Below are 27,685 nucleotides of genomic sequence, written 5' to 3'. Positions count from 1 at the left end.
TCCACAAGGAAGAGGATATACTCGCCCAATTCCAGCAGTTCTACCAATCTCTTTATACCCCTGAATCTCCCCCCTCGACTACTCTCATTCAATCCTACTTGGACAAAATTCCTGCCCCCTCTACCTCTCATCTTAATTTTCCTGCTCTTGAGCTTGACCTCTCTCTCACCGAATTGGACAATGCCTTAACATCTCTAACCAAGGGTAAGTCTCCGGGTCCGGATGGTTTTTCTGTGGAATTTTACCTACATTTTTCAGATCTTTTGCTTCCCAAACTTCTCTCTCTTTTTCAATCCTTCTTTACCTCCGGCACGGCTTCTGGTACCTTTCATGAGGCTACCATCTGCTTAATACCCAAAGATGGTCGTGACCCGCAATTCTGTAAGAACTATCGCCCAATATCCCTCGTTAATGTAGATTATAAATTATTTGCTAAACTTCTTGCCCGACGTTTAGATTCTTTCCTCCCACATCTTATTGGTAAGGAACAATGCGGTTTCGTAAAGGGTAGACTTACCTCAGATAACTCCCGTCTTTTTCTTAATGTTCTCAACAAAGTACCTTCTCTTAGCTCCTCTCTAGCTGCTATATCAGTGGATGCCGAGAAGGCTTTTGATAGAGTAGATTGGTCCTTTATGTTTGCCTCCCTTCGTTGGCACGGCTTTGGCCCTAACTTTATCTCTCTCGTTTCTCTACTTTATTCCTCTCCTAAAGCGTCTGTATTAGTTAACGGCCGAACGTCCTCTTACTTTCCTTTGCAGCGTGGTGTCCGCCAGGGCTGTCCTCTCTCCCCTTTACTTTTTGTTCTGGCTTTAGAACCGTTTCTCTCGTCCATCAGAAACAACATTTCTATTTCTGGCTTTCCTTATGATAAAACCCACTTGAAACTCTCTGCGTATGCAGATGACATTCTTTTGTTTATTTCCGATCCTGACCAATCCAATCCGGCCTTATTACTTGAGTTTAACTCCTTTTCCCAAGTTTCTGGTTACAAGATCAATTCCGATAAAACTGAGATTCTCCCTCTTACTAAATTTTGTCTCCCTCACCAGTTTTCGGCCACCGGTTTTGCATGGAATCCCTCTAAAATTAAATACCTTGGAATCTGGTTCTCCAACTCCATTTCTTCATCTATTCGGCTAAACTTTACTGCCGTACTATCCCGTATGGATAAGTTGCTCTCTTCTTGGAATCCCCTTTTTCTCTCCTGGTGGGGTCGGCTAGATTCGATCAAAATGATGATCTCTCCCATTCTCATATACATTCTTTCCATGCTCCCCGTTCATATCCCTGATGTCTATTTCAAACGCATTGATTCCTGTCTTTCTAAGTTCCTTTGGAATAATAAAAGGTCGAGAATTGCGCTTGCTGCCCTTCGTAAACCAAAAGCTAACGGCGGAGTCAACTTTCCAGATTTCCGTCTTTACCATAAATCCTTTTCTCTCCGTCAGGCTTCTAATTGGCTGGTCCTTACACCTTCCCCTCTAGCTCCTCTTTGGCTCTCCATTGAACGTTCACTCCTCTCTCCTTTTTCCCTTTCTGAAGTTGTACACTTCACTGCTAAGAATTTAACCACCCCTTTACCCCTGTTTAAACATACTACCTCTCTGCTACATGCTCTAGTCCGCTCGGACCCGATCTCCCGCGAATCTTTTTTGGCCTCCCCGATTTGGTACAACTCACTTATTCTCCTCCATAATCGCCCTATTTGCTGGACTGCGTGGAGATCTAAAGGGCTGATATGGGTTAACCAGCTTTTTGATGGCTCTCTCCCGTGTTCTTTTCCTCGGTTCCGACTCTTGTTTCACTGTCCTCAGTCTTTCTTCCATAGATTTTCTGTCCTGATGGCCATCATACTTGAGGTCTACTACTCTCTCCCCTTGTCACCCTCTTCTGTTTCCCAGTCCTCGCTTCTTCAGATTCTCTCTGCTCTTCCCAAAGCCTCTCTTATTTATAAGTTTTTCTCTTCCCCCAATCCGACTCGCCCAAAGTCCAAATTGGAAATGGCTTGGGAACTTGATATGGGCTGTGAATGGTCTATAGTTGTTTGGGACAAGGTCTGGGTCAGATCCTTGAAAATCTCCCGTTCTGCCTCACTAACTCAGTCTATGTTCTTTCTATATCATAGACTTTATCTCTCTCCCCTCTCTATTTCTCGCTTCTCTCCTGATAAAGACTCTACCTGTTGGATCTGCTCTGCCCCTAATGCTGATCTGTGTCATTTACTTTTTCTGTGTCCTTCTGCTCTAGCACTTTGGGATCAGGTGTGGTCTTATGCCTCTCGCTTCTTCTCTATCTCTATTCCGTATTCTATTCCTCTTCTTTTCTTAGGTAGTATCTCTGACGCTCTTGACATTCCTTCTAGTTCCTCAGGCCTATTAGACCTCATGTTGGCTCTGGCTTTCCAGCATATTACTTCCAACTGGAAGGATCTTTCTAAACTCACGATACAATGTTGGTGGAACTCCCTCTGTCACTATCACAGGCTTGATGTTCGCTTCGCTGCTGCCTCCACTCCTACTCTCAACAGAGATCTATTCTGGTTGCCTCTCACAACTTATCTTGATTCTAAGGCTCTAAACTCGAAGTCTGTTTCTCCTTTATCCTCTGAGAACTTCAAACCCCCATGAAGCACACCGGCTCTACCCTTCCTCTTTCTTTCTTTTTCTCTATTCTCTTTACCTTATTTATATTTACATTCTTATTCCCTGCCTTTCAAATATTCCCTACTCTTGCCTTATCTGCTCTCTCTATCTTATCTATCTTCTGTCCGACTATTCCATTTACTCTTCACTAAGACGCCTCGTATCTCCCTTTTCCTTTCTTTTCCTTTCTTTCCTTTCTCCTCCCCCTTTTCTCTCCTTTTCCCCCTCTTTCTTTTTCCTTTCGGTCCCCTTTAAAATTTTATAAAATGCTTTTCGTATTGTTTCCTCAGGTCCCTAAGGTTTTTTGAGCTTATAATGACCCTGTAATATTTTTTTTTCTCTCCTCTTGACTTTGTATGACAATGCTCTTAATATGACCTGTATTTGTCGTTCGCTATGTTTCTCTTCAAATAAAGCATTTCAAACATAAAAAAAAAAAGAAAATGTGATGGGAAGTTCAGCTTCTGCAGGCAAACCAGATCACTCAGAGAGAGACGATTACCAGGCAGTAAAGACCAGCTTTGTTCAAGTCATCAAATAATCTCATCTATTACTATTTACTCAGGAAAAATAAGGATGTGTGAAGTGGTATATTTTTAGGTTGAGCCTCGGCAGTGCTTGCGCTTTCTCTTCAAGACATGCTTTGTTCACTCTGTGGGCTTACAGTTCGCCCATTGCCTTTTTATTAGCTCCTTCGATTGTCATTCAAAAATGCTTGCTTTTAATTCTTCCTCTTTGCCCCTCTTTTTTGTGTTTGGTTTCCTCCCACAGTGCTCCGCCCAATTACTGATGACATTGAGCCTATGTGCTTACATGTTGATTCGGGGGACTATTTTTTTCTTTGATTCCCGCTCGTGTCACTGTTTGCCTGTCTTCAGTGGTTTAAGCTTCAGCTCACGTCACTTAATTTTCACATCCTGTTTTAATACCAAGATGAAATGTCAGACGCTCTTTAATTTTCTTTGACTTTAAGGTGTGAGGATTTCCCCCAAACTCTTCCCACTTCACTGCTTTTTGCTTGAGAGAGCCTCAGTCACCAGACCTTCAGCAGCCCAACCTTGCAGCACAGTGAAGGGCAAGACTTGGGAAACTCCTGTCACATTTTCTCTGATCCTTGTTTATATAACGTGAATTCAAGCAACCCTGAGATGTTGGAGTGCTGTACATGAGCGCTAGTTACATTACACAATGTCAGTTACATTTTTGGGCGTATTTTTATAAAGCGCAAAGTCGATTGGCCCAAAGGAATTGAAGCACTTTACAAAAGCTCCAGTTACATTACACAAGGTCATGTTAATTCTTATATTTTTAGATGCACGGAGATTAAGTGATGCCAACACCATCCCTATTTATTCATTATTTCCCCTATACCTGTTGTTGCTATGTCCAGTGCTCCTACACCAAAGGGACTGGGACAGAGGGCGGGGCCGGGGGCATGCTGGTAAATGGATGGCATGGGCAGTGTTATCAATGGAAAACACTGGAGAAGGGTGCCTCGTGAATAGAGGCCTGGGGGAGAAGTGATATGACATCTTCACCATTGGGAAGTACTTCACTGCTTTATTTCATAGGGTTTTACTTTACTCTAGTGATGCAATTGCAAACACAATGTTATAGTGCTGTTGACTTAGATCGAGGTACTTTGTGTCTGTTCGGAATCCTTGGAATGTATCTATATATGTTTCCTGAGGCAAGCATGTCTTCCTGAATCACAGTGCATGACCCAGTGTGTAGTAACTGAATAGCTCTTCAATCCCTGGCAGCACAGCACTCAGGATAATGTTCTGCATTGCTAAACACGCTTAAGTTCTTAAAGGCGATACCTGTTGGCTATGTCAATGCTTGTTTTCTTTGCAAGTAAATGTCATTCACTCAAGAACTAGGGGTATTATAAGTACTACTGGGAACTGGACCAACACGCGAAAATGATAACCTTTGCACAGGTTATCATGGTGAGATCCAGATGTTCGCCCGCTGTTTGCTATTTTAACTCCAAAGCACGAAGTTCAATAAATAGGACATGTTGCAAGGAGAGAAAACAAGGCATCCATCCGTTTTCTACAATCTGTGCAGAGAGCGTTACTGGTGCAAAGCAGCTCTTCTAATGTACATGCATTTTCACTGCTCCTTCGAGACATTGCTGCTAAAACCAAGTCTTGCGTTCTAAACCATCTGTTTTCTGCAAGTCTCACAGAGGAATTTTATGCGACATATATCCAGTTTTTCTCATTCCCTGAGACATTTGTGCCAAACCAATTGTTATAACTGCAAAGTTACGAGGGCAACGTGAACGTAACAAAAACAGAAAAATACTCCTCATACAAGTAGGCCAATTATTGGCATCCTCGTGAGGTTACACTTGCATAATAAAAAAATCTCTTGGCATGCAGGATGAGCTACTCTTGACGATGTACCACAAAACTGCTAGCCAAAATACATTGGAACACAAATACATTAGGCAACCCCTCATATTTTACCATACCTTGCAATCTCATGTCACATCATAACGAAAATAACATTCTAGAAGGTACATTATAGTATTGCCTTTAGCTCAGAATGCATTCACAAGTAGCTGGCTAGTACCTCAAGTTGATAGCCTCCAAGAATATTCATTAATGATATATTATAAGATGCTGTGCTATCCAATCGGCTTCACAGAAAGAGGGCACTGACCGGCAGTTAACGCCTGTTTTTTTACAACTATCAAAATAAATTTAACAGCGAATTATTTATGTACCAGTGGGCCCTGATTACGAGCTCTTGAAAGGGCTACTTATCACACTCGATAAAATCTAGCTCCACGGGGTCGGATTTTATACATTATGATAAATTGCACCTATTCTGAAATTTTGAGAAATACCTTTTGAATATTGGCACCTATTGTACCAAACTCTAAATATATGGTAAATATTCTGTGAATTCTTTCATTTTTGACATGCAAAAATTTCCTAACTATGCTGACTTTATCACAGCCAGTAATTAACCAGTGTGTTAAAAGCTGCACAACTCAGAATTACAACGCTGCACTAACAGGAACTTGCACAAGGCTCAGAAGGAAAACATCTTTTACCACACAATATTTTCCAAACATACGTTTTCCCTTTTTCATGCATGCCTTAAGTAGAAGTAAAGCAAACACAAGGAGATGATGGACAGAGCGCTGAAACTTTTCAGACACTCACCCCCAGTCACAGATCTGGGTTGAATCCATCAACGTTCTTTAGCTCACTTCGCCACCCCAGATCTGTGACTGGTGGTGAGTGTCTGAATAGGTTCAGCGCTCCGTCCATCATCTCCTTGTGTTTGTTTTGTTCGCCCTAAGTTGGCAGGGTATGCCCAGACGTGGGTCCCTTGCTCACTTTGCCACTGGATACAAGAAAGCCTGGCTGATGAAGGGTGTTACCCAGAAACCGGTCCTAGGATGCTTGTTTCTGGTTCAGGGAAGACCTGACTTGGCAGTTCGGTCTTGAATGTTCCCATGAGGCACAGGGTCAAGATTGATTTGCATATAGCTGGGTCTGAACTGAGGTGGCGAAGTGAGCTAAAGAATGATGATGGATTCAACCCACATCTGTAACTGGGGGGGAGTGTCTGAAAAGTTTCAGCGCTCTGTCCATCATCTCCTTGTGTTTGCTTTGTTCGCTCTAAGTTGGCAGGGTATGCCCAGTTGTGGGTCCCTTGCTCACTTTGCCACTGAATACAAGATAGCCTGACTGATGAAGGGTGTTACCCAGAAACTGGTCCCAGGATGCTTGTTTCTGGTTCAGGGAAGACTTGGCTTGGCAGTTCGGGCTGGACTGTTCCCATGAGGCACAGGGTCAAGACTGATTTGCATATAGCTGGGTCTCAACTGAGGTGGCGAAGTGAGCTAAAGAATGATGATGGATTCAACCCAGATCTGTGACGGGGTGAGTGTCTGAAAAGTTTAGCACTCCGTCCATCATCTTCTTGCTCACTGCGCCACTGGATACAAGATAGCCTGGCTGATGAAGGGTGTTACCCAGAAACCGGTCTCAGGATGCTTGTTTCTGGTTCAGGGAAGACTTGGCTTGTTAGTTCAGGCTAGACTGTTCCCATGAGGCACAGGGTCAAGATTGATTTGCATATAGCTGGGTCTAAACTGAGGTGGCGAAGTGAGCTAAAGAATGAAGATGGATTCAACCCAGATCTGTGACTGGGGGTGAGTGTCTGAAAAGTTTCAGCGCTCCGTCCATCATCTCCTTGTGTTTGCTTTGTTCACCCTAAGCTGGTAGGGTATGCCCAGACATGGGTCCCTTGTTCACTTTGCCTCTGGATGCAAGATAGCCTTGCTGATGAAGGGTGTTAACCAGAAATCGGTCCCAGGATGCTTGTTTCCAGTTCAGGGAAGACCTGGCTTGGCAGTTCAGGCTGGACTGTTCCCATGAGGCACAGGGTCAAGACTGATTTGCATATAGCTGGGTCTGAAGTGAGGTGGTGAAGTGAGCTAAAGAATGATGATGGATTCAACCCAGATCTGTGACTGGGTGTGAGTGTCTGAAAAGTTTCAGCGCTCCATCCATCTTCTCCTTGTGTTTGCTTTCCAACCTAGAATAATGACCTACTGTGGAAGGTGTACCCTCTTGCCTTCCCTTTTAGATACCTCTCTACATCAACCAACCCTAAATCCTGCAACATATTCCTGAGAGCCTTTTCAAATCCTGGGGGCCTGAGCGCCTACTTGCTGAGTCCATCGATGAAGTACAGGATCCAACAAGATATTATATTTGCCACCCATGATCACTGGAGCTGAGGCCCCCACCAAATTAAATTCCAAGTTAACAAGATGCTGTGGATAGTCCACGTTTGGGCCATAAAACCCAACACAAATAAATTCAAAATCTGCACATTTCATTCCTGCTAAGACCCAACTACCTGTGGCATCTGTTTTAGGATACTTGACCTCCACCCACAAACCCTTCATTGTCAGGATCGCCACCACCTTACAACACTGGTCTTGATCTGACACAGCAAAACTCTCAATCCATCTATACCTACGAAAAAGGTCTTTGCTCTCCCTTGCAGCCAGGTGTGTCTCCTGGAGAATAATAACGTGGGCATAACTTTCGTCCAAATATCTCAGCACGACCCTCTGCCTGGCACGATACCTTCCAGGTTTGGAAGCCTACGTCTTTACCTGCGCAAGCCATTATCCCCCTTTACTATTTCCCACCGCCTACCCCTGCTTCTAGGGAAATAAACATAGCTGATTTGGTGATACTGAAGACTTCTTTTTTTTGTATTGAAATACTTTGGATGCGTTTTTGTATTGCTGTGACTGAACTCCTTCGTTTGCTTGATACTGGTTCATCTAAGCGTCTTTAGGAGGTTGGGCTCCCTGTTGTTATTCTGTATCTTTATAACATGGTGCTAAGAGTCATGTATCTTAACTTGATTCTTAATTTGTAATACAACTTCTTAACCATAGCTGCTGATTCCTGGTCCATATTGTATAGCCAAATAGGTGACACTATGATGCCTCCCAAGCAGGAGAGAGTATCAGGAGCATAGGCGGAGGACAGGTCTGGTGAAGGAAGCCTTAATAACCAAACTCCCCAACAAATGTATTTTTTAGATTCCAAGAGGAATGACGAAAATGCTTCTCTTGGCTAGAGCTCGCTACTGGGGGCAAAATGACACCAAGATCAGCTGAATTAGTTCTATGGGGCCCGAGAAAACAGCATTTATATCTCTGTCTCATTAGGGGGACAGTGCACATAGCACTCTGTTGAACTTCCTTAATTTCCCCTGGGAAGGGTCAAGTCCCCAGGGGTTGACTAAACTTCCTTAATATTTTGAGAGTGTGCATGGTGCTCCCTCCTTGTATCACTCTTGGCCCCTTTTCCCCAGTGGCTGTTGCAAAATGTACACGAGTGCTCGAGCGGGCAATTAAAAAAAAATTGGATACCCTCCCCATTTTGCATGTTTATGTTAATTAAATTAATTACTTAATTATCATCGAACTAATGGATTGAAATGGAAACTATTAATCAACCTTATTAATAACTGAAATACACGTGGGATTGCTTTGCATGACTTTATTAATTCGTAAACTAATTTATGTACGCATACTAATGATAGACAATCAGAATATTGCATGATATATGTTGCTTTTGTGATGTATTTGTAATTTGTGCTTTATTTAGTAAGTATAAACCGCTTGAGTGTTGCTTATTGCTAGATAAATACATACACATATGGGTATTAGCGAGGGAATAACATTTTATTAGTTATTTCTATGTATTAATTGCGTTTTGTGTTTCTTTTGCTTAAGTTGACCATTTGGGCCTGCCACAAAATGGCTGCCACGAGGTTTTGGGTGAAGTGCGCTTGCGCTAACGCCAGCTACAGTGGCCTCGTCATGACCCTAACCAGACTGTACCCACCAAGGTCGCCCTGGGAAGCAAGCCAGCTTTTCAGAAGAACAATAAGACGCCTCTTAAAACCGGAACAAGCAACACTGATGATCTAAGAGACATTATTTCGTGAGAACCCTGTCAGATGATCTTCGATTGTCCAATCAGAAGAGCTGGAAACCAATATTTGCTACATTTTGTCAATGATTTTACTATAAATTATGGTAGAATAGAGAGGTTGGTGCGGGTTCGTTTTTGGCTTTTCTCATCTTCCTGATGTTATGCTGATGGAGAGGACGATGACGCTGCAGGACAGCTGTTTCCCTGAATCTTTGACGGACTGAATTAATGCCCAAACTCCTGATGAACTGAAATTACAAAATTTGATGGGCATAGGTTTGCGAGACAACCAGATTTGACTTAGAGGACGACAATTAGCCAGAATAGGTAAATATGATTGGCGACTTGATTAAATGAATGATTTAATTTGCATTAATTAGATAAAGATTGAATTGATTAACTACAGAATGAGTTGGGTTGTTTATTCATTGAAAATGTATTAATTCAAAGGTAAATTAGAGAATTGGAAGTCAACCTAAACCTGCCACTAACTGATCCATCCCTATTTATGAGAGGAATACTAAAGGTGAAGTTCAGGGCCTAATGAGTATCAGAAGGTTGCGTAGATTTGTTGCTCATTAGGGTAAAGAGGTAATTCCTTTCATGTCAGCGTTTGGAAGATAATCGCCTCCCGAGAACCACAGATTGATGGTGAGTGAATGTTGGTGTTATGGGCCCCACCAGCGAATGTATGGATAGTGTATGTTTCTGAGATCTTTGGTCTGTGACGGAGGGAGGGATTTTGTACTCCACGCTGCAGCACCAGCACAACACCACAAATTTCTCTTGGTGCCAGGAGGACCCCAAGTTTCTGGGGAGCAAACCCAGTGAAGACAAGGTGCTCCTCATGTGCCCCATACCCAGGTGGAGTGGGCTCCCTTGGCCTCACAGTTACTGCAGTGGTGGAAACAACAGACCTGACTGTTCCTATGGTTGGGAGCACAGGCTCCCTTGTGACAACCAGGAGGGGTAACCTGCACATTGGGAGCCAGCTGAGGCTGTGAGGAGCATAGAGCTCCCCCAACAAGCCCCAATAAAGTACCACACAGAACTCAGGTTCCAGAGTTGGCACAAGCACTCATCAAAAGACCCTGAGTCTGGCCTCAAAAGTATCTTATTTCTGTACTGCCCCAGGAAGGGCAGGAGCACAACCAACAATCTCAGAGTATGTTGGAGGCTGTAGAGAGTGCAGCAGCCCCCATAAATGTTTTCCCCAAAATGTCCCTAAGTTTCCAAAGGGATTAAATCCATGACCTCAAGAGAGGTGTTTTATGATTTCAAAGCACTTCTGAAGTCTTTATGTTTGTAAATGGGGTCTACAGTGCAGGGACCCCTGATTATTGGTTCTAAATCTGCAATCACAGCTAGTTAACTGTAGCAGTAAGATTCCAGGTTGCATGTTATTCAGTCAAATGGCATATTGACAATGTTGATTGAAAATACAAGGCTCTATATTCTAAGCAATAGTGTTGAATGGTAGAATAGAGAGGTTGGTGCGGGTTCGTTTTTGGCTTTTCTCGATTTCCCGATGTTATGCTGACGGAGAGGACGATGACACTGCAGGACAGCTGTTTCCCTGAATCTTTGATGGACTGAATTAATGCCCAAACTCCTGATGAACTGAAATTACAAAATTTGATGGGCATAGGTTTGCGAGACAACCAGATTTGACTTAGAGGATGACAATTAGCCAGAATAGGTAAATATGATTGGCGACTTGATTAAATGAATGATTTAATTTGCATTAATTAGATAAAGATTGAATTGATTAACTACAGAATGAGTTGGGTTGTTTATTCATTGAAAATGTATTAATTTAAAGGTAAATTAGAGAATTGGAAGTCAACCTAAACCTGCAACTAACTGATCCATCCCTATTTATGAGAGGAATACTAAAGGTAAAGTTCAGGGCCTAATGAGTGTCAGAAGGTTGCGTAGATTTGTTGCTCATTAGGGTAAAGAGGTAATTCCTTTCATGTCAGCGTTTGCAAGATAATCGCCTCCCGAGAACCACAGATTAATGGTGAATGTTGGTGTTATGGGCCCCACCAGCGAATGTATGGATAGTGTATGTTTGTGAGATCTTTGGTCTGTGATGGAGGGAGGGATTTTGTACTCCACGCTGCAGCAGTTTTTCTGGTAGCAGAATGATGGTTGTTATTGTTTTGGTTTGGTGAATATTGCTTGTACATTGCTTATTGATTATTGGTTATTGATTGGTATTGATATTTGTACTAACACTCTATGTTGAGTTGTGTCGAGTTAAATGTTGTTTGCACGGCTTCTGGGATGTAGGAAGTCGGAAGTTTGTAACGGTTCCGTAGTAGAGCAGAGGTAAGCGCTGCTCTCAGGAAAGACGGAATTGTTGTTGCCCTGTAGGTACACAGGGGAAACGTGTGACAATTGAATTTGCACGACGCATTGTCTGGGTTCGATTCGGTTGCATCGTCGTGTGTTGCCATTAGAGACATTTTCTGTGTGAGAGAAGAGTGTATGATAGCGAAGGTTACCTGTGAAGTTCTGGTCTTAGGTTCCTGGGATCCAACTGGCATTCCGATAACGCTTATCACTGGAAAGGTAATAGGTATTCTCTGAGCTTGCTAGAAGGAAAAAGTAGAGGGAAACGCTGCTTTGTTAACGTATGTCATAATTCTGTAGTAGGACAGACTGTTCGCTGTTTTCAGGAAAGACAGAATTCTGTGTGAATATACTACATTTTTCTTGTGTGAACGTGCGTAAATGTAAAGGCATTCGGGTTAATTGCGAAACTCTGGGTTTATTTCTCAGGAGCATTGGGTCTCCAACTATGTGTCTTAAATACTAGAGAAACAATTAGCTAATGCTTGTTAGAAGGGTGAAGTAAAGGGATGTGCTACTTTATCAACGGACGTAACGATTCCGTAGTAGGGCAGAGGTAAGCGCTGCTCTCGGGAAAGACGGAATTCTCGTGAGAAAGGTCTCTTGCTGTTCTTTGGTTAGCGAAGCGGACAATGGAGACGTTTCTATGTTGTTACTAACAGAAGTGTAGAAATTGAAACAAAAACTTACTGAGCAGATTTGTAAAGGAGGGGTAGACAGGAGCAAGAGCTGCCGCAGCGGCTGCTGACGTCAGAACGACCGCGCTGGGATTGGACAGTCGGTCAGAACTGTGAAACGCTCCGGATTGGTGCATTAGTGTACGCTGCGCTAGGAGTGGAGAAATACAGGGTGACATAGACGCTCCTTATTGGTGCGTTAGTGTGAGTTGCGCTGGGATTTGAGGATTGTGACAGTGACGTAGACGCTCTGAATTGCTGCGTTAGTGTGAGTCGCGCTGTGATTGGATAGAATAATGGTACAGTTGTAAAGAGAGTTTAGTGATACACGAAAGACAAGAAAATGTATTACGATCCACCAGAAAAAGAGAAAAAGTCATGGTTTGGAAGAATCAAGAAGTGGTTTAAGAAGGACAAACCGGTCAAAACTAGGGAAGTACAGTTACTTCCTCCACCGAAACCCCCCGCATCTATTATGATTGCGAAATATGGGTATCATACTTGTATTTGGTTAGCCAATTGGGTGAGATATACAAAGGAGGACGGAGTATTAGCTTTTCCAGAACATGGTTCATTTAATTTGGCTGTTTTGAGAAATTTGAGAGAGAAAATGATGAATTTAGAACCAAGACCTAGACCGACGCAGTTTGAGGCTTTGATGGAATGGGAAGACAAAATGCATGAACGAGAGAGACAAAGAAATGGTAGAGGATATAGGTACCTGTTTGGTAGACCATACGGACATGAAACGCATAATGATCGAATGAGAAGATGGCGGGATGCGAGTATGACTGAGGGTTTGCTCCCTGTAAGAACTGCAGGAGAGAATGAAGGATGAAAGTGCGTAGAAAAGAGGCATAATTTGGAATCAAGAGAGTATGGAGTGAATGAGTCCGAGGATGATGTTCTTGATGATATGTTCTATAAGAATCCACCTCTGTATCGACCAGAACCAGAAATATTAACTCCAAGTGCCCCAATGAAAGAAACAGTATGAACTATAAAATCGGAACCAGAGTTCCAAAGTTTGGGTAAAAACAATGCCATTAGAGAGATAGAAAAGAGGTCGGAAGAGAAAACAGATGGAGAGAATTCTGCAGAATTAGCGAAAACGACCCTAGAATTAACTGAGAAAATAAGAGAATTGACTAAGAATCTAGAAGCGGTAACTGTTCCAGTAACGATAGGTCCAGTAATGCCTATGTTTGACAAGCAGAAGGACAGTGAGCATTGTTTGACAGTCCCTTATAAAAGTAATAAACCGGTTGAACAACCAAGAGTGAGTCAGAATGAGAATCCATGGAGACAGACTATGAGTATAGTCGAACCGAATTTTTCAAATAATCCGTTTGTAGGTCAGAACTGTGCAGAGAGACGTATGACAATGATAGAGACAATGTCAGAAACAAAAAAGATTTTGGACAAGGAAATGTAGAGAAGCCAGTAGGACCATCAACAGAGGAGTTAAGTGAATGGTTAAGAAGCTTGCAGAGAAAAGACAAAAAATCCCAATCAATTGATGTGGCTAAGTTACGAATTGTATTTGAAGAATTAATAGTAGGGACTATCCCAACAGAAAATTTGAAAACTTATCAGGATGAAGAATTACTATTTTTGTGCAAAAGTGTGACCTGGAGAGCGAAAAACTTACATGAAAGGTTAGAAGAAGTGGCAAAAGAGATGGGTATTGATATTGAAAAGGTAAAAGCCTTACAGAAACCATATCGAGTAGATTTCACCGAAAAAGATATTGCAAACATGAACACCACAGGACGAATAGGTCAGATTAAGGACATAATCATTTTATTGAGCAAATGGGGAGATGTGGATAAATGGAGAAGCAGGTGGTATACAAAACGTGATGATGCCTCAGATAAGACATTTTCAGCATTTCCTGTAAGAGAAAAAGAAAAGATAGTGACAGAATGCCCTATGAGAGAAATTCCAGGAGGAGGATATGTACATGTCCCATGGACGAGACAGGATATTTTGTCTTTTACGAATGATTTCCTTCGACTGCGCGAGAAGCCCGTCTAGTGGTACAGGCAGGTAGACAGATTTGTAAAATTGTCTAAAGTACTATGGATTGATTTGAATAGTCTATTTGACATAATTGTACCAGCAGATTTATGGACAGAGTGCAAGCTCATGATAAATTGGCCAACCCAGGAATATCCTAGGGATCCTAAAACAGGAGCTCCAGACCCCGAGGTAATGAAGAAATATGAACAGGTTATGGTATTTTTGAAAAACAAAGTGCCCCCTAAAGAGACAGATTGGGTAAAAATTGATCGAACACATCAAGAAAGTAAAGAGTCAGTACATGCATATTATGAGAGGCTAATACTAGCTTTTAAGCAGTTTAGCGGAGATGAGAATCTGAGTGAAAACGATTTGAGTCATTTTGTATACAGATTTGTATATGGTGTACGTCCAGAAATTGGTGAGATGATTAAACAGCATACAGTAGATTGGCAAAATAAGAAAATAGACGAAGTATTGAGACATGCTAAATATTTCAGTGATGAAATTGAAGCAAAACAGCGGAAACTAAAAGAGAAGGCTATGTGGGCACAGGTAAAAGTAGCCGAGAGACAAGAAGCGCAATTAGTGGAACAAGCAGGGTCAAAGCCGAAATTTAATCCTGGGAAAAATAAAGGGAATATTGAGGAAGCTAAAAAGAAATTTCCGTGTCATAATTGCGGTAGGATAGGGCATTGGAAATCCGAGTGTAAATTTCCCCCAAGTACTAACAATGAAAATCCATCATTGAACCCACAGGTGCAGCATGAGGTGAGTGGTCAACTGCAGCAACAGCAGCAACTTGTTACCCCACAGAATCAGGTGCCAAAACCACCTTTTCCACAGAGCAGAAACTCACAGATGTATAGTAGTGAATCGGGATTCTACAATGAAGAACAGGTGAATAAGCTGCCACGCGCTAGCGCTGTTTCGCAGTATTGGCTGCAACGTGATGAAAGTGACTCAGAAGAAAGCTATTGACGGTGCCGAAGGGAGGAAGGAGAGTGCGTACTTGGCGAAACTCTAGAAGTAGACCAGACAGGACCATTTGTAGATGGGAAGGTTAATGATGAAAATAGTACTTTCCTAGTGGATACTGGTGCTACTCGATCAACTGTTAGATCAGCTGATATTAAGAATCTTCCTCTCTCGGATGAAACGATCCAAGTAGTTGGTGTGTCCAACAGACAGATTAAAACATACCTTACAGAACCAGTGAAAGTTAGCATAGGGAAATTTACAGAAATGCACCGCTTTGTGGTGTGCGACACCAGTCCTGTGAATTTATTAGGTAGGGACCTGTTGTGCAAAATGAATTGCACTATATTCTGTACTCCGGATGGAATAGCTTTTGAAACACCGGATGATGATGTACTGTATAAGATGACCATAGCTCACAGAGAAAATGAGGTTACTGAAACATATGCTGTATTCAACCCTGATGAATTACCTAAAGAATTGAAACAGTCTGTAAAAGCGAAAGTTTGGGATTTCACTGGAGAAGATGTAGGACTAATGAGAAATGTAGATCCAATAAAAATAACAGTAAAAGAAGGAGTAACATATCCAAATGTCCCGCAATATAAATTGACACCTGAGATAATTGAAGGAGAGAAAATGATCAGGCAAGGAATTTTGAGAGAAATAATGAGTAGTCCATGTAATTCACCAATAATGGGACTGAAAAAGCCTAGTGGGAAATTCAGGATAGTGCAAGATCTGAGAAAAGTGAATAAAATTGTGGTATCATGTTGCCCCATTGTACCGAATCCATCAGTGATCTTATGTCAGATTCCCCATGATGCAGAATGGTATACAGTGATTGATCTGTGTCATGCTTTTTTTCCATCCCTGTGCACCACGACAGTCAGCAAAGTTTTGCGTTTCGTTTTGGCGAACGTATTTTGGCATGGTGCCGAATCCCACAGGGGTATACAGAAAGCCCTTCGATATTTAATCAGTTATTGAAGAAGTCTTTGGAGAGTCTAGAAATGCCTGAAAATTCAGTGTTAGTTCAAAACATTGACAAACTTTTGGTGGCGTCAAAAACACGTGAAGCTTGTGAGGTAGACACAATAGCCTTGCTAAATTATTTGGCGGATGGAGGACTTAAAGTGTCACCATCAAAGTTACAGTTTTGCAAAAAGGAAGTACAGTACTTAGGACATAACATTGAGAAAGGACTAAGAAAAATAACAATAGACAGAATCAGAATTATAAAAGGAATGAGAGCTCCCATGACTCAAAGAGAGGTGAGAATGTTCTTGGGAGTGGTTGGATACTGTCGTCAGTAGATCTGCAATTTTTCTTTGATTGCAAAACCTTTGGTACGACTGACGAGAAGTGATGTGAGAGATCCCATTGAGTTGAACCAGGAGGAATTGGCAGCATTTAGAAAATTGAGAGATGGTTTGTGTGAAGCACCTGCATTAGGTATACCTGACTATGAGAAAGAGTTTGAGTTGTATTGCAGTGAGAGAAATGGATGTGCACTCTCTGTGTTGATGCAGAAGCATGGAAAACTGAGGAGACCAATTGCATATTTTTCATCAATGCTTGATCCAGTAGCTGTAGCTTTACCTGGATGTTTGAAAGCGGTAGCTGCAACTTGCCGAAGTTTGGAGCAGAGTGAAGGAATTGTGATGGGATATCCATTGAAAGTGTTTGTACCTCATGATGTAGCGATTCTGTTAACAAGGAGTCGTACTCAGTATATGACACACAGTCGGCTGACTAAGTATGAAAAGGTCATATTAGGTGCAACTAATGTGAGTCTTGCAAGATGTTTGAATGTGAATCCCGCAACATTGTTGCCTGATGCTGAGAATGTGGAAGTAAGAGATGAAGCAGATCATGATTGTTTGGATGTACTTGATTTTTGTACAAAACCACGACCGGATATAAAAGATGTACCTTTGCCAGAAAGTGATTTTGTGATGTTCGTGGATGGGTCATGTTTGAGAACAGATGAAGGAGTGCTGAGTGCAGCGTATGCAGTGTGCACAGTCGCAGCAGTAATAGAAGCATCCTATCTGAAAGGAGTAAAATCGGCCCACGTAGCAGAGCTTGTGGCTTTGACTAGAGCATGCAAGATTGGGAAAAGTGTGAGAGTGACTGTGATAACTGACAGCCAGTATGGCTTTGGAATTGTCCACGACTTTGGCCAACTATGGCTACAAAGAGGTTTCCTGACCTCGAGTGGAACTCCTATTAAGAATGCTGAAGTGGTTGGAAAGTTGCTTGAGGCGATACAGCTGCCTAGACAACTGGCGGTTGTGAAATGTGCTGCTCATAGTCAAGGTGGTGATTATATCGCCACAGGAAACAGATATGCCAATGACATGGCACAGTATTGTGCACGTAATCAGAATTCAGTCAATCGGGCTAAGTAAAGAGAAATGTCTTCTTGCTCATTGATGTTTACTAACATTGTAGGAACTTGGGAAGAGGTAAGACAGTTGCAAGAAGAGGCAGGAGATGAGGAAATGAAACAGTGGGTAAAAGCAGGATGTGCCCCAAGAGAGAAGGATCATGTGTGGGTCTATCGAGATGGAAGACCAGTTATGCCTGATAGCATGATGTCTACCATGCCACGGATGTATCATGGCCAGGGACACATAGGGAGAGACGCCATGATCAGGTAATTTAAGCAGACCTGGTGCAATGCAAAATTCAGACTTGTAGCAGAAAGTCTTTGTCAAAGATGCCTAATATGTCAGCAATACAATCCTGGGAGAAAGACAGTAGTGAGTCTAGGAACAATAGGTCGAGAAGGAGGGCCTTTTTACCAGAATGCAAGTAGATTTCATTGAAATGCCTCCCTGTAACAGACTGAGGTATGTTTTGGTTGTGGTCTGCCTATTCTCTAGGGGGGTGGAAGCATTCCCAACAAGGAGAAACGATGGGATGACAGTAGCCAAGCTACTGCTGAGATAGTTCATCCCTAGGTTCGGGTTCCCAGTGACAATTGAATCAGACCGAGGAGTACATTTCCATAATGAGATTGTAGGATAAATTTGTGAAGCATTGAATGTACAACAGAAACTACATTGTGCCTACCGACCAGAGGCTTCTGGTGTGGTTGAACAGATGAATGGTACTATCAAAAATAGAATAGGGAAAATGTGTTGAGCCACAGGTATGAAATGGCCTGATGTCTTGCCTGTAGTACTCATGACTATTAGATCAATTCCAGACAGAACTACAGGATTAAGTCCTCATGAAATAATCATGGGACGAGCCATGAGACACGTATTTATACCAGTCAACAAGCTGATGACTATAACTGATGACATGGTGTTGGAATACTGTAAAAGCCTGGCTGACGCAGTCCATTCTGTGTTTCATCAGGTTGGAGCGGATGCCACCACACTTGAAAAGAAGCCAGCCCATGATCTGAGCCCAGGTGACTGGGTAAGGATAAAGGTCCACAGAAGAAGAAATTGTTTGGTTCCAAGGTGGGGAAAACCAAGACAAGTCATTCTGACCACGACAACAGCTGTGAAGTGTGCTGGACTGACAAACTGGATCCATGCAAGTCACACATTGAGAATTCCAAATCCAGTGGACAGCACAGAAAAAGAATATTTTGATGAATCAGAATCAAGTACTGAGTCAGATGATGAAGAGTCAAAAACACGCGAAAACTCTGAAAGGGGGAAAACAGAACCAAGTCTAACTTTAGTCCCCAGAAGTAGCTCTCTGAGAAGAAGATTGCAGATTTCTGAATCCAGCGATTCTGGAAACGAACAAGAAACGCAAGGTTCTAGAAAAGAACACAGAAAGAAAAGAGGGAAAAATACTGAAGAAACAATAAAAGAAATTTGTGAAAAGGAAGTACCAGATGAGAGACTGAGAGAAATTCCACTGGAAATAACAAATTTAAGTGAACAAGGGACAGGTACAGAGAGAGAGGCACAGATTTCTGCGGAAGACCCCCGAGGAGGTGTAGGGAACTGCAACATCCAGTTAGGTGAAGGGACAAGTAGCCAGCAGGAAGATTGCGTGTCGGAGACCCGAGGAGGGACAGAAGTAGGGAAAACAAAACAAGTGGTGGAAGAAGAAATTGTTGAAAAGACAAAGCAAGTTGAGACAGAGTCTGAAGAGAGTGAAAATGAAATACCTGAAGGTCGAGTTCTAAGAAAGAGAGCTTGGAGGAATGAAAAGAACGACAAAGGAAGTAAAGTAAAAAGAGTTGCAAAGGATGACATTTGGCCCAATAAAATAAGGAAATTGAGATATCGACTGACACGAGTGAATTCACCAAGAGCTGAACAGGTGAATGAAGTGACAAGTCAAGAAAGATCAAAAGAAGACGAAACAACTGAGAATAAAGAAAGTAAAAGAACAAGGAAACCTAACCAGAAGTATAAGTCACCGGATTGGACATACGTGGCTCTGCCTGAAAAGGGAGAAGAGGCAGATAGTCAACGAAAAATCCAGATGAGGCTGTACTGAAAGTGGTTGAAGAAGAGGAAGAATCGGAAATCCTGAGAGTTCTCTTGTCCGACATTGGAGAAGAAGAAACGGAAGTTCAGGAAATTCTGTATTTGAATAACGAGAGGAAAGTGAAGAACGATGAGATGCCAAACTGAATAGATCAAGAAAGCTGTTGATGAAGAAAATAAGAAATTAAGTCAAAAGATAGATACTGGTAGAACCAAATAGGTGTTAGAGCCTTAGGTTAGAAAACTAGTTGTGAAGTGAAAGAGGCTAAGTCAAAAGACACGGTCCATTTTTTAACAAAGATGGCTAACATAGATAGAGTACATTCATGAAAAGATGGTGTAAAATGTGTTGTTGTTGTACAGGATTATTAATGCTTTTATGGAGCATCCTTGCTCTTCTTATTTCTTTTAAAGTCACTATAGATACATTAGAAGGACATAGTGAGAACAAAACTAATATAGGGAAGATTCAAAAGGTAGTTCCAACTAGAATAGATAATAATTATATACATAAAGACAGGTCAATAACAGATTTTTCTAATAATGTGTTTTCAAAATTATTGTATGAATATGTAAAGACAATGGATGTAAGGGACTGCTACGTATGCATGCAGTTACTTGCCTCTGTTTCTAAAGGAGTGACTTATCATCACCTCCCAGCAACATATGGAATAACATGTAGTGTAATAGCTAGTTTATTTTATCAGACAGGAAAATTAGAATATTATTTTTCAGATGTAGATAACATTTTTGTGCAAGTGCCTGCCTTTAACAAACTAAACAAGGTAAAACCTGCTAGGGTATTAGGTGAATTTTTCTTAGAAACGAAAGAACTAACATTAGAATATATTTTTAGAAACAATTTGGCGTGCAGTTTGAAGAAAGAGGAAAGGACATTCTTGGATATGGTTGAAGAAAGGAGACTGAAAATGCAAAGAAAGGCAGCAGAAGGGAAAGTGGAGAAAACAGTCTGGGATGTAGAAAGAGAAAAACACTTAAAAAGAGTAGCTAGCCCAACTATAGCTTTAGATTGGCATCAGAAAGGGAAATTTTGTATTCGAAGGAATCAAACTGTGTATGATAACTACTTTCTAGGTAATAGTGAGTGCCATGATACATACCGAATCATGGGTGGATGGGGATTTAAAGGCGGAAAAGATCCAGTCTTTCCTGGATTATATTTTATTTGTGGGAACAGGGCATATTATCGTTTGCCAGACCATTGGTATGGCACATGTTATGTAGGCCTGGTTTTCCCGAAAATTTTTCATATGGATAGAGGAGAAGATGGTGTACATAGTTTAAGTAATCATTTAGTGCATAGTAAGAGAGAATCTTGGACAGAAATTGTACGTGACATTTTTGGAGCATTGATACCAGCAGTGGGAATATCTCTGAATGCAAACAAAATTAGAAGACTTTAAACAGTAGTGGATCGCTTGTCAACAAGCACCGCTGGAGGATTTTTATTGGTAGACACTGAAATGGTTGCCATGCGTGCTATGGTAATGCAAAATCGACTTGCCCTTGATATATTATTGGCAAAAGAGGGTGGAGTCTGTGGAATGCTGAAAGTTCAACATTGTTGTACTTACATTCCTGACGAAAGCAAAGATCTGAAAATTTATATTAGGAATATTACTGAATTGCATGATGAAATTGTACCACTGGAAGTTGAAGGTGTTTTGGAAAAGATCGGAAAGAACATAGCTGCTATTAAAAATTTCCTAGTAAAGCTTAGTAGTACATTTATAGGTAAAATATTGTTTCCATTAACATGTGTGATATTTATAATATTAGTGATAAGATTAGGTTGTATTTGTTGTAGAAATAATAAAAACAAGAAAAGAGTAAAAATCGAAAAATTAAGAAGAAAAGACATGAAACAAGAAAGAGAATTTCAGGAGTGGAAGGAGAGTATGTATGAATCAGCAAAAAGAGGAGACATGGGTGAAACTGAATTATGATTAAGAGCAAGAAAACATTTAAAATTCCGTAAAAGACAGAACACAAATTTTTGGTTGGTATGGTGATAAAATCACCAAAGGGGGGATTGCTGGAGCGGGCAATTAAAAAATAAATTGTATACCCTCCCCATTTTGCATGTTTATGTTAATTAAATGAATTACTTAATTATAATTGAACTAATGGATTGAAGTGGAAATTATTAATCAACCTTATTAATAACTGAAATACACGTGGGATTGCTTTGCATGACTTTATTAATTCGTAAACTAAATTATGTACGCATACTAATGATAGACAATTAGAATATTGCATGATATATGTTGCTTTTGTGATGTATTTGTGATTTGTGCTTTATTTAGTAAGTATAAACCGCTTGAGTGTTGCTTATTGCTAGATAAATACATACACATATGGGTATTAGCGAGGGAATAACATTTTATTAGTTATTTCTATGTATTAATTGCGTTTTGTGTTTCTTTTGCTTAAGTTGCCATTTGGGCCTGCCACAAAATGGCTGTCTCTGGTATCTAACTTGACCGTCGACGCTACACGAGGTTTTGGGTGAAGTGCGCCTACGCTAAGGCCAGCTACAGTGGCCTCGTCATGACCCTAACCAGACTGTACCCACCAAGGTCGCCCTGGGAAGCAAGCCAGCTTTTCAGAAGAACAATAAGACGCCTCTTAAAACCGGAACAAGCAAGACTGATGATCTAAGAGACATTATTTCGTGAGAACCCTGTCAGACGATCTTCGATTGTCCAATCAGAGGAGCTGGAAACAAATAATTGGAGAGGATGATGACGCTGCAGGACAGCTGTTTCCCTGAATCTTTGACTGACTGAATTAATGCCCAAATTCCTGATGAACTGAAATTACAAAATTTGATGGGCATAGATTTGCGAGACAACCAGATTTGACTTAGAGGACGACAATTAGCCAGAATAGGTAAATATGATTGGCGACTTGATTAAATGAATGATTTAATTTGCATTAATTAGATAAAGATTGAATTGATTAACTACAGAATGAGTTGGGTTGTTTCTTCATTGAAAATTTATTAATTTAAAGGTAAATTAGAGAATTGGAAGTCAACCTAAACCTGCCACTAACTGATCCATCCCTATTTCTGAGAGGAATACTAAAGGTGAAGTTCAGGGCCTAATGAGTATCAGAAGGTTGCGTAGATTTGTTGCTCATTAGGGTAAAGAGGTAATTCCTTTCATGCCAGCGTTTGGAAGATAATCGCCTCCCGAGAACCACAGATTGATGGTGAGTGAATGTTTGAGTTATGGGCCCCACCAGCGAATGTATGGATAGTGTATGTTTGTGAGATCTTTGGTCTGTGACGGAGGGAGGGATTTTGTACTCCACGCTGCAGCACCAGCACAACACCACAAATTTCTCTTGGTGCCAGGAGGACCCCAAGTTTCTGGGGAGCAAACCCAGTGAAGACAAGGTGCTCCTCATGTGCCCCATACCCAGGTGGAGTGGGCTCCCTTGGCCTCACAGTTACTGCAGTGGTGGAAACAACAGACCTGACTGTTCCTATGGTTCGGAGCACAGGCTCCCTTGTGACAACCAGGAGGGGTTACCTGCACATTGGGAGCCAGCTGAGGCTGCGAGGGGCATGGGGCTCCCCCAACAAGCCCCAATAAAGTACCACACAGAACTCAGGTTCCAGAGGTGGCACACGCACTCATCAAAAGACCCTGAGTCTGGCCTCAAAAGTATCTTATTTCTGTACTGCCCCAGGAAGGGCAGGAGCACAACCAACAAGCTCAGAGTATGTTGGGGGCTGTAGAGAGTGCAGCAGCCCCCATAAATGTTTTCCCCAAAATGTCCCTAAGTTTCCAAAGGGATTAAATCCATGACCTCGAGAGAGGTGTTTTATGATTTCAAAGCACTTCTGAAGTCTTTATGTTTGTAAATGGGGTCTACAGTGCAGGGACCCCTGATTATTGGTTCTAAATCTGCAATCACAGCTAGTTGACTGTAGCAGTAAGATTACGGGTTGCATGTTATTCAATCAAATGGCATATTGACAATGTTGATTGAAAATACAAGGTTCTATATTCCAAGCAATAGTGTTGAATGCTGGTACTAATCCATTTGATTTCACTGGGGTTGCAGTTGTGGATCGTAACATGTTTTTGCTTTTACCAATGTAGTGACACACTGACAAGACCAGTAGGCCTGGGGGGATTGGATTATAGGCTCAAGGCTTACTTGGGGTGTGCACTGTTATGAGGGGGCCTGCAAAAGTATTTCATGCATCCGATTTTACATATTTGTAGGTAATGTTTAGAATTTTGCAGTGTGTGTTAAAAAAGTGGTCTCCTTTTTATTAGAAAATGCAGTAACTGGACAATGATTTATTGAGTATTTTTGTTGTGTGCAGGTTAAGTGGGGTTACTGGTCCACACCACCTCCCCTGAGTAGGCTTGGACTGCTCTGCATTGCTACCCTGAGATATTTAAGTACACTAAGGTGGTGCATGGTTCCTACTGAAGAGAATCCTGTTGACCTGTTATTTGTGAAGGTGTCACACCCTTCTCTAATACCCACTTTCGTACAAGGTCCATCTGCATGAAATTCACTGTTAACCTATTAAAGTTGTTCTACTCTAGGATGCCACTAATTATGAGGAGTAATCAGGAACTCTGGCATTATTTATCAGTCACGAAGGTTGACATTATTTCTTCAGATTAGTTAATTTTTATATATTTCTGAGTGCTTAGGATAGACTTGTATTTAATTGTCAGAGGACTTTAATTAAAACATTAACATTTCCAAAGTTCAAGAGTCATGTATTTCTTGCCAATTATTGCTTAGATGTTGTATTGTGTTAGTAAACGTAGCTGATTGTGTAGCTACCAACAGAAAAAGTATGTCTTCCTTATATGCGATATGCACATGATATTTGGACAGCCACATAGCTGGCTGGTTCAACCCATCTGATCAAGCCAGTTTGAAAAAGCTTTGTGTGAAGTGCCACAAAGTCTCCCCCATTCAGCACCTTCTACCATGTTGTAGCATGTCTTGTCCTCTATAAAATGCATCAACCTGTTACTTTGCAATGTGATTTAATGCAGCCCAGCTGAATCTATTCTGCTATTCCCATGTTCAGAAGCACCCTATGCTATTCCTAGTAAGGCAGTGTTGGTGAGACTGTAAGTACTGGGGGGAGAGCATAGGTTCTGTGCAAGCAGGCTGCAGGAAACTCCAGGTGTACCACATATAAATGTACATTCATATGAATGTATTTGAACCAGGTCTTGCCTAATCGTGTGCCCTGTTCACTGGAACAAGGTTAACTCTTACTTTTCTATTCAGGCGGAGTTAAGGCATTTAGGCAAAATCTGCACTTTAGACATGAACTGCATTAGCTCATGTTAAATCTCTTTTCTGTAGTTGATCAAAAAGCCTTTTAATAAATACACAAATAGTGATGTATCCGCATAATTAATAGCTGTGTGCTGCGTTTCAGCTAAGATATATTCAGATGGAAAGTAGGCACTAAGGACCAGATTGTTGGTTTAGATTAGCAATTTCCAAATAGTGATTGCTTCTGAATTGCTATTTGGGAGATGCTAATGTTGGTGTAAGTAAGTCATCTTTTGTCAATTTGCGAATTGGTATGATTCGCAATCACTAAATTGCGACTTACTAATATAGAATTGCAAAACTGCAAATCTTTATTAGGAAATTGCAAATTGTGAAAGATGCGTTTGAGTCATCGCATATTGAGGAAGCGCTTAATTCCATGCTCTTCTTAGTTTTATGTAACACAGAGGAACGGAGGGATTGCTTGGAGAGCTTAACTGGAGACGGTGTTGCATTTTTTTTATTTAAACGGTGCAAGGATGTCCAAAGAAGATGCACAGAAAGATGTGGGTGGAAGAAAGCACAACATTAAATATAGTGAAAAGTAGCTGGAGGTTTTGACCAAAGCATTAGCGGCTCACAATGAAGAGTCATTTGGAACAAGTGCTTTCATTGTGCCAAAATCCTAGAAAAAACTAATCTGGATGGGTATTTTGAAATAAATAAATTCTGTTGGATTCACACAGAGTACCATGCCAGAAATTCACAAAGTTGGTAATATTTGTGCTCTAGAACAAAGGATAAGGTAGCAAATTGACTGGCTGAAACACGTGGTACAGGCTTGGGACTCTCACAACAGGTACCACCAACTGCCATGGAAACTCTAATAGGGTTAACTCTACAGCCAGAGATTGTTGTTGTTTTATCCAACCTATATACGTCCAATGCACCATCAATGTCCCAAGTAAGATTTTCTACTACTTCGTTAAGTAATATTATGTTGAGGCCCAATTTTCTTTTATGTTATTAAACTATTTAGTTAATTGACTTGTTAATGCATTATGGAATTTGAAGTCCAAACATTTGTGTAGTTTTTTCCCGAAAAACACCCGTTTTACTTCAAAAAACGTAATCTTAAAAAAATAATCTGTAATGACAGGAAAATTTAGTTCACACATTTTAATATTTTTAGGCAAACACAATCGTGAAAGCAATATATATATATATATATATATATATATATATTACCTACTGGCGGTCGCCAGTAGGTAGTTATAGTTAGGACCCCTTTTCCATAGGAAATCCGCAACATTCTATTTTGAATAACTTTGGCGCCGGTCGACGAATCCTCGCGAATTTCTCGAAATAGGTGGGGCGCTACGCTCCGCTCCTACCCTGAAAGTCTCGGGGGGATTCGTCAAGCGGGGGCTGAGATAAAAGGGGGGTCCCAAAACGCGTTTTTCCCATGCATTTTTCCATAGGACCTTTAAACAGGGCTACAGCCCGAACGGCTGAACAGAATTACTAGAAATTTGGCAGAGAGGTAGTCCTCAGGTCAAGGAAGGGCCTTTTGTAGGTTTGGTGTAAATCTGTTCAGTAGATTCTGAGAAAATAGCCTTTAAATCAATATATATATCTGAGCCAGCTTACGGTACGCTTACCGTAAGCTTAGCGTACGCGTACGGTGGCGTGCGCGAGCGCGATTCTGATTGGCTCTTAGATCTTAGTAAACATTCGAAACAGCCGAAACCAGGAAGCGGCGGCCGCCATTTTCTCTCTCGCACTGAGAGCTAGGTTGTTAAATAAAACCAATAAACATATAAAGGGGCTGTTTAGACAGCTCCCACACACATAGCCATGTTGAGGGAGTCCCCAAAAACCCCCCAAGGCCAAAAATGCAATTTTTATTTTTTCGCTAATTTCGCCGATTACGCTTACCGTACGCGTACGGTAAAAAATATAAAAAAAAAAAACACTATCCACACTCTCCCTACCCCCTGAGCTTTTGGTGGCCGCAGGCCACCAAATGTGCATGGCTTATTGGAGCTGTGAAAAACCACAATATTTTAAACAAAAATAATAAAAGAAAAAATTAACAACACTCTCTCCACCCCGTGTGCAAATGGTGCCCGAATGGCACCATTGGTGCATGGCTTATAAAAATTACGAAAAATTAAAATATTACCTTTCAAAACGAAGTGCATCATATGTCCTCCATGTGCGCACGGTGCGCGAAGCGCATCGTGCGTACATGGCCCATCTAGCGTAACGTGGGCACGCGGTGCGCGTAGAGCACCGCGTGCCCACCGTGCGTGCACGGCACTAACTGCGTAAAGTGGGCGCGCGGTGCGCGAAGCGCACCGCGTGCTTACTGTGCGCGCACGGTGCGCGAAGCGCACCGTGCGCACACGGAACGAACTGCGTTAAGTGGGCGCGCACGCCACGAATGGCGTAAAGTAACTTAGCATTTAAAAAAACGTACAAATTCACTGAAAAAACCATAGGTTTCACACACGTTATAGTTAGGAATTAGCATTTAAAAAACCTTGCAAATTCACTGAAAAAACCATAGGTTTCACACATGTTATAGTTAGCGGAAATTTTACTGATAAAAAACCAGTGAAATTCCCCCGTTATAGTTAGTGTAGGCAACTATAACTCACGCGACCGCAATCTTCTGCTGATGACATATGTGTCTTTATGAAAAAAAAATATTTGAAATATATGTATTGCTAAAAATGTATGGAAGA

Source organism: Triturus cristatus, chromosome 4_1 (genome assembly GCF_964204655.1).
Source record: "Triturus cristatus chromosome 4_1, aTriCri1.1, whole genome shotgun sequence".
Taxonomy (NCBI): domain Eukaryota; kingdom Metazoa; phylum Chordata; class Amphibia; order Caudata; family Salamandridae; genus Triturus; species Triturus cristatus.
This window is presented reverse-complemented; position numbering follows the sequence as displayed.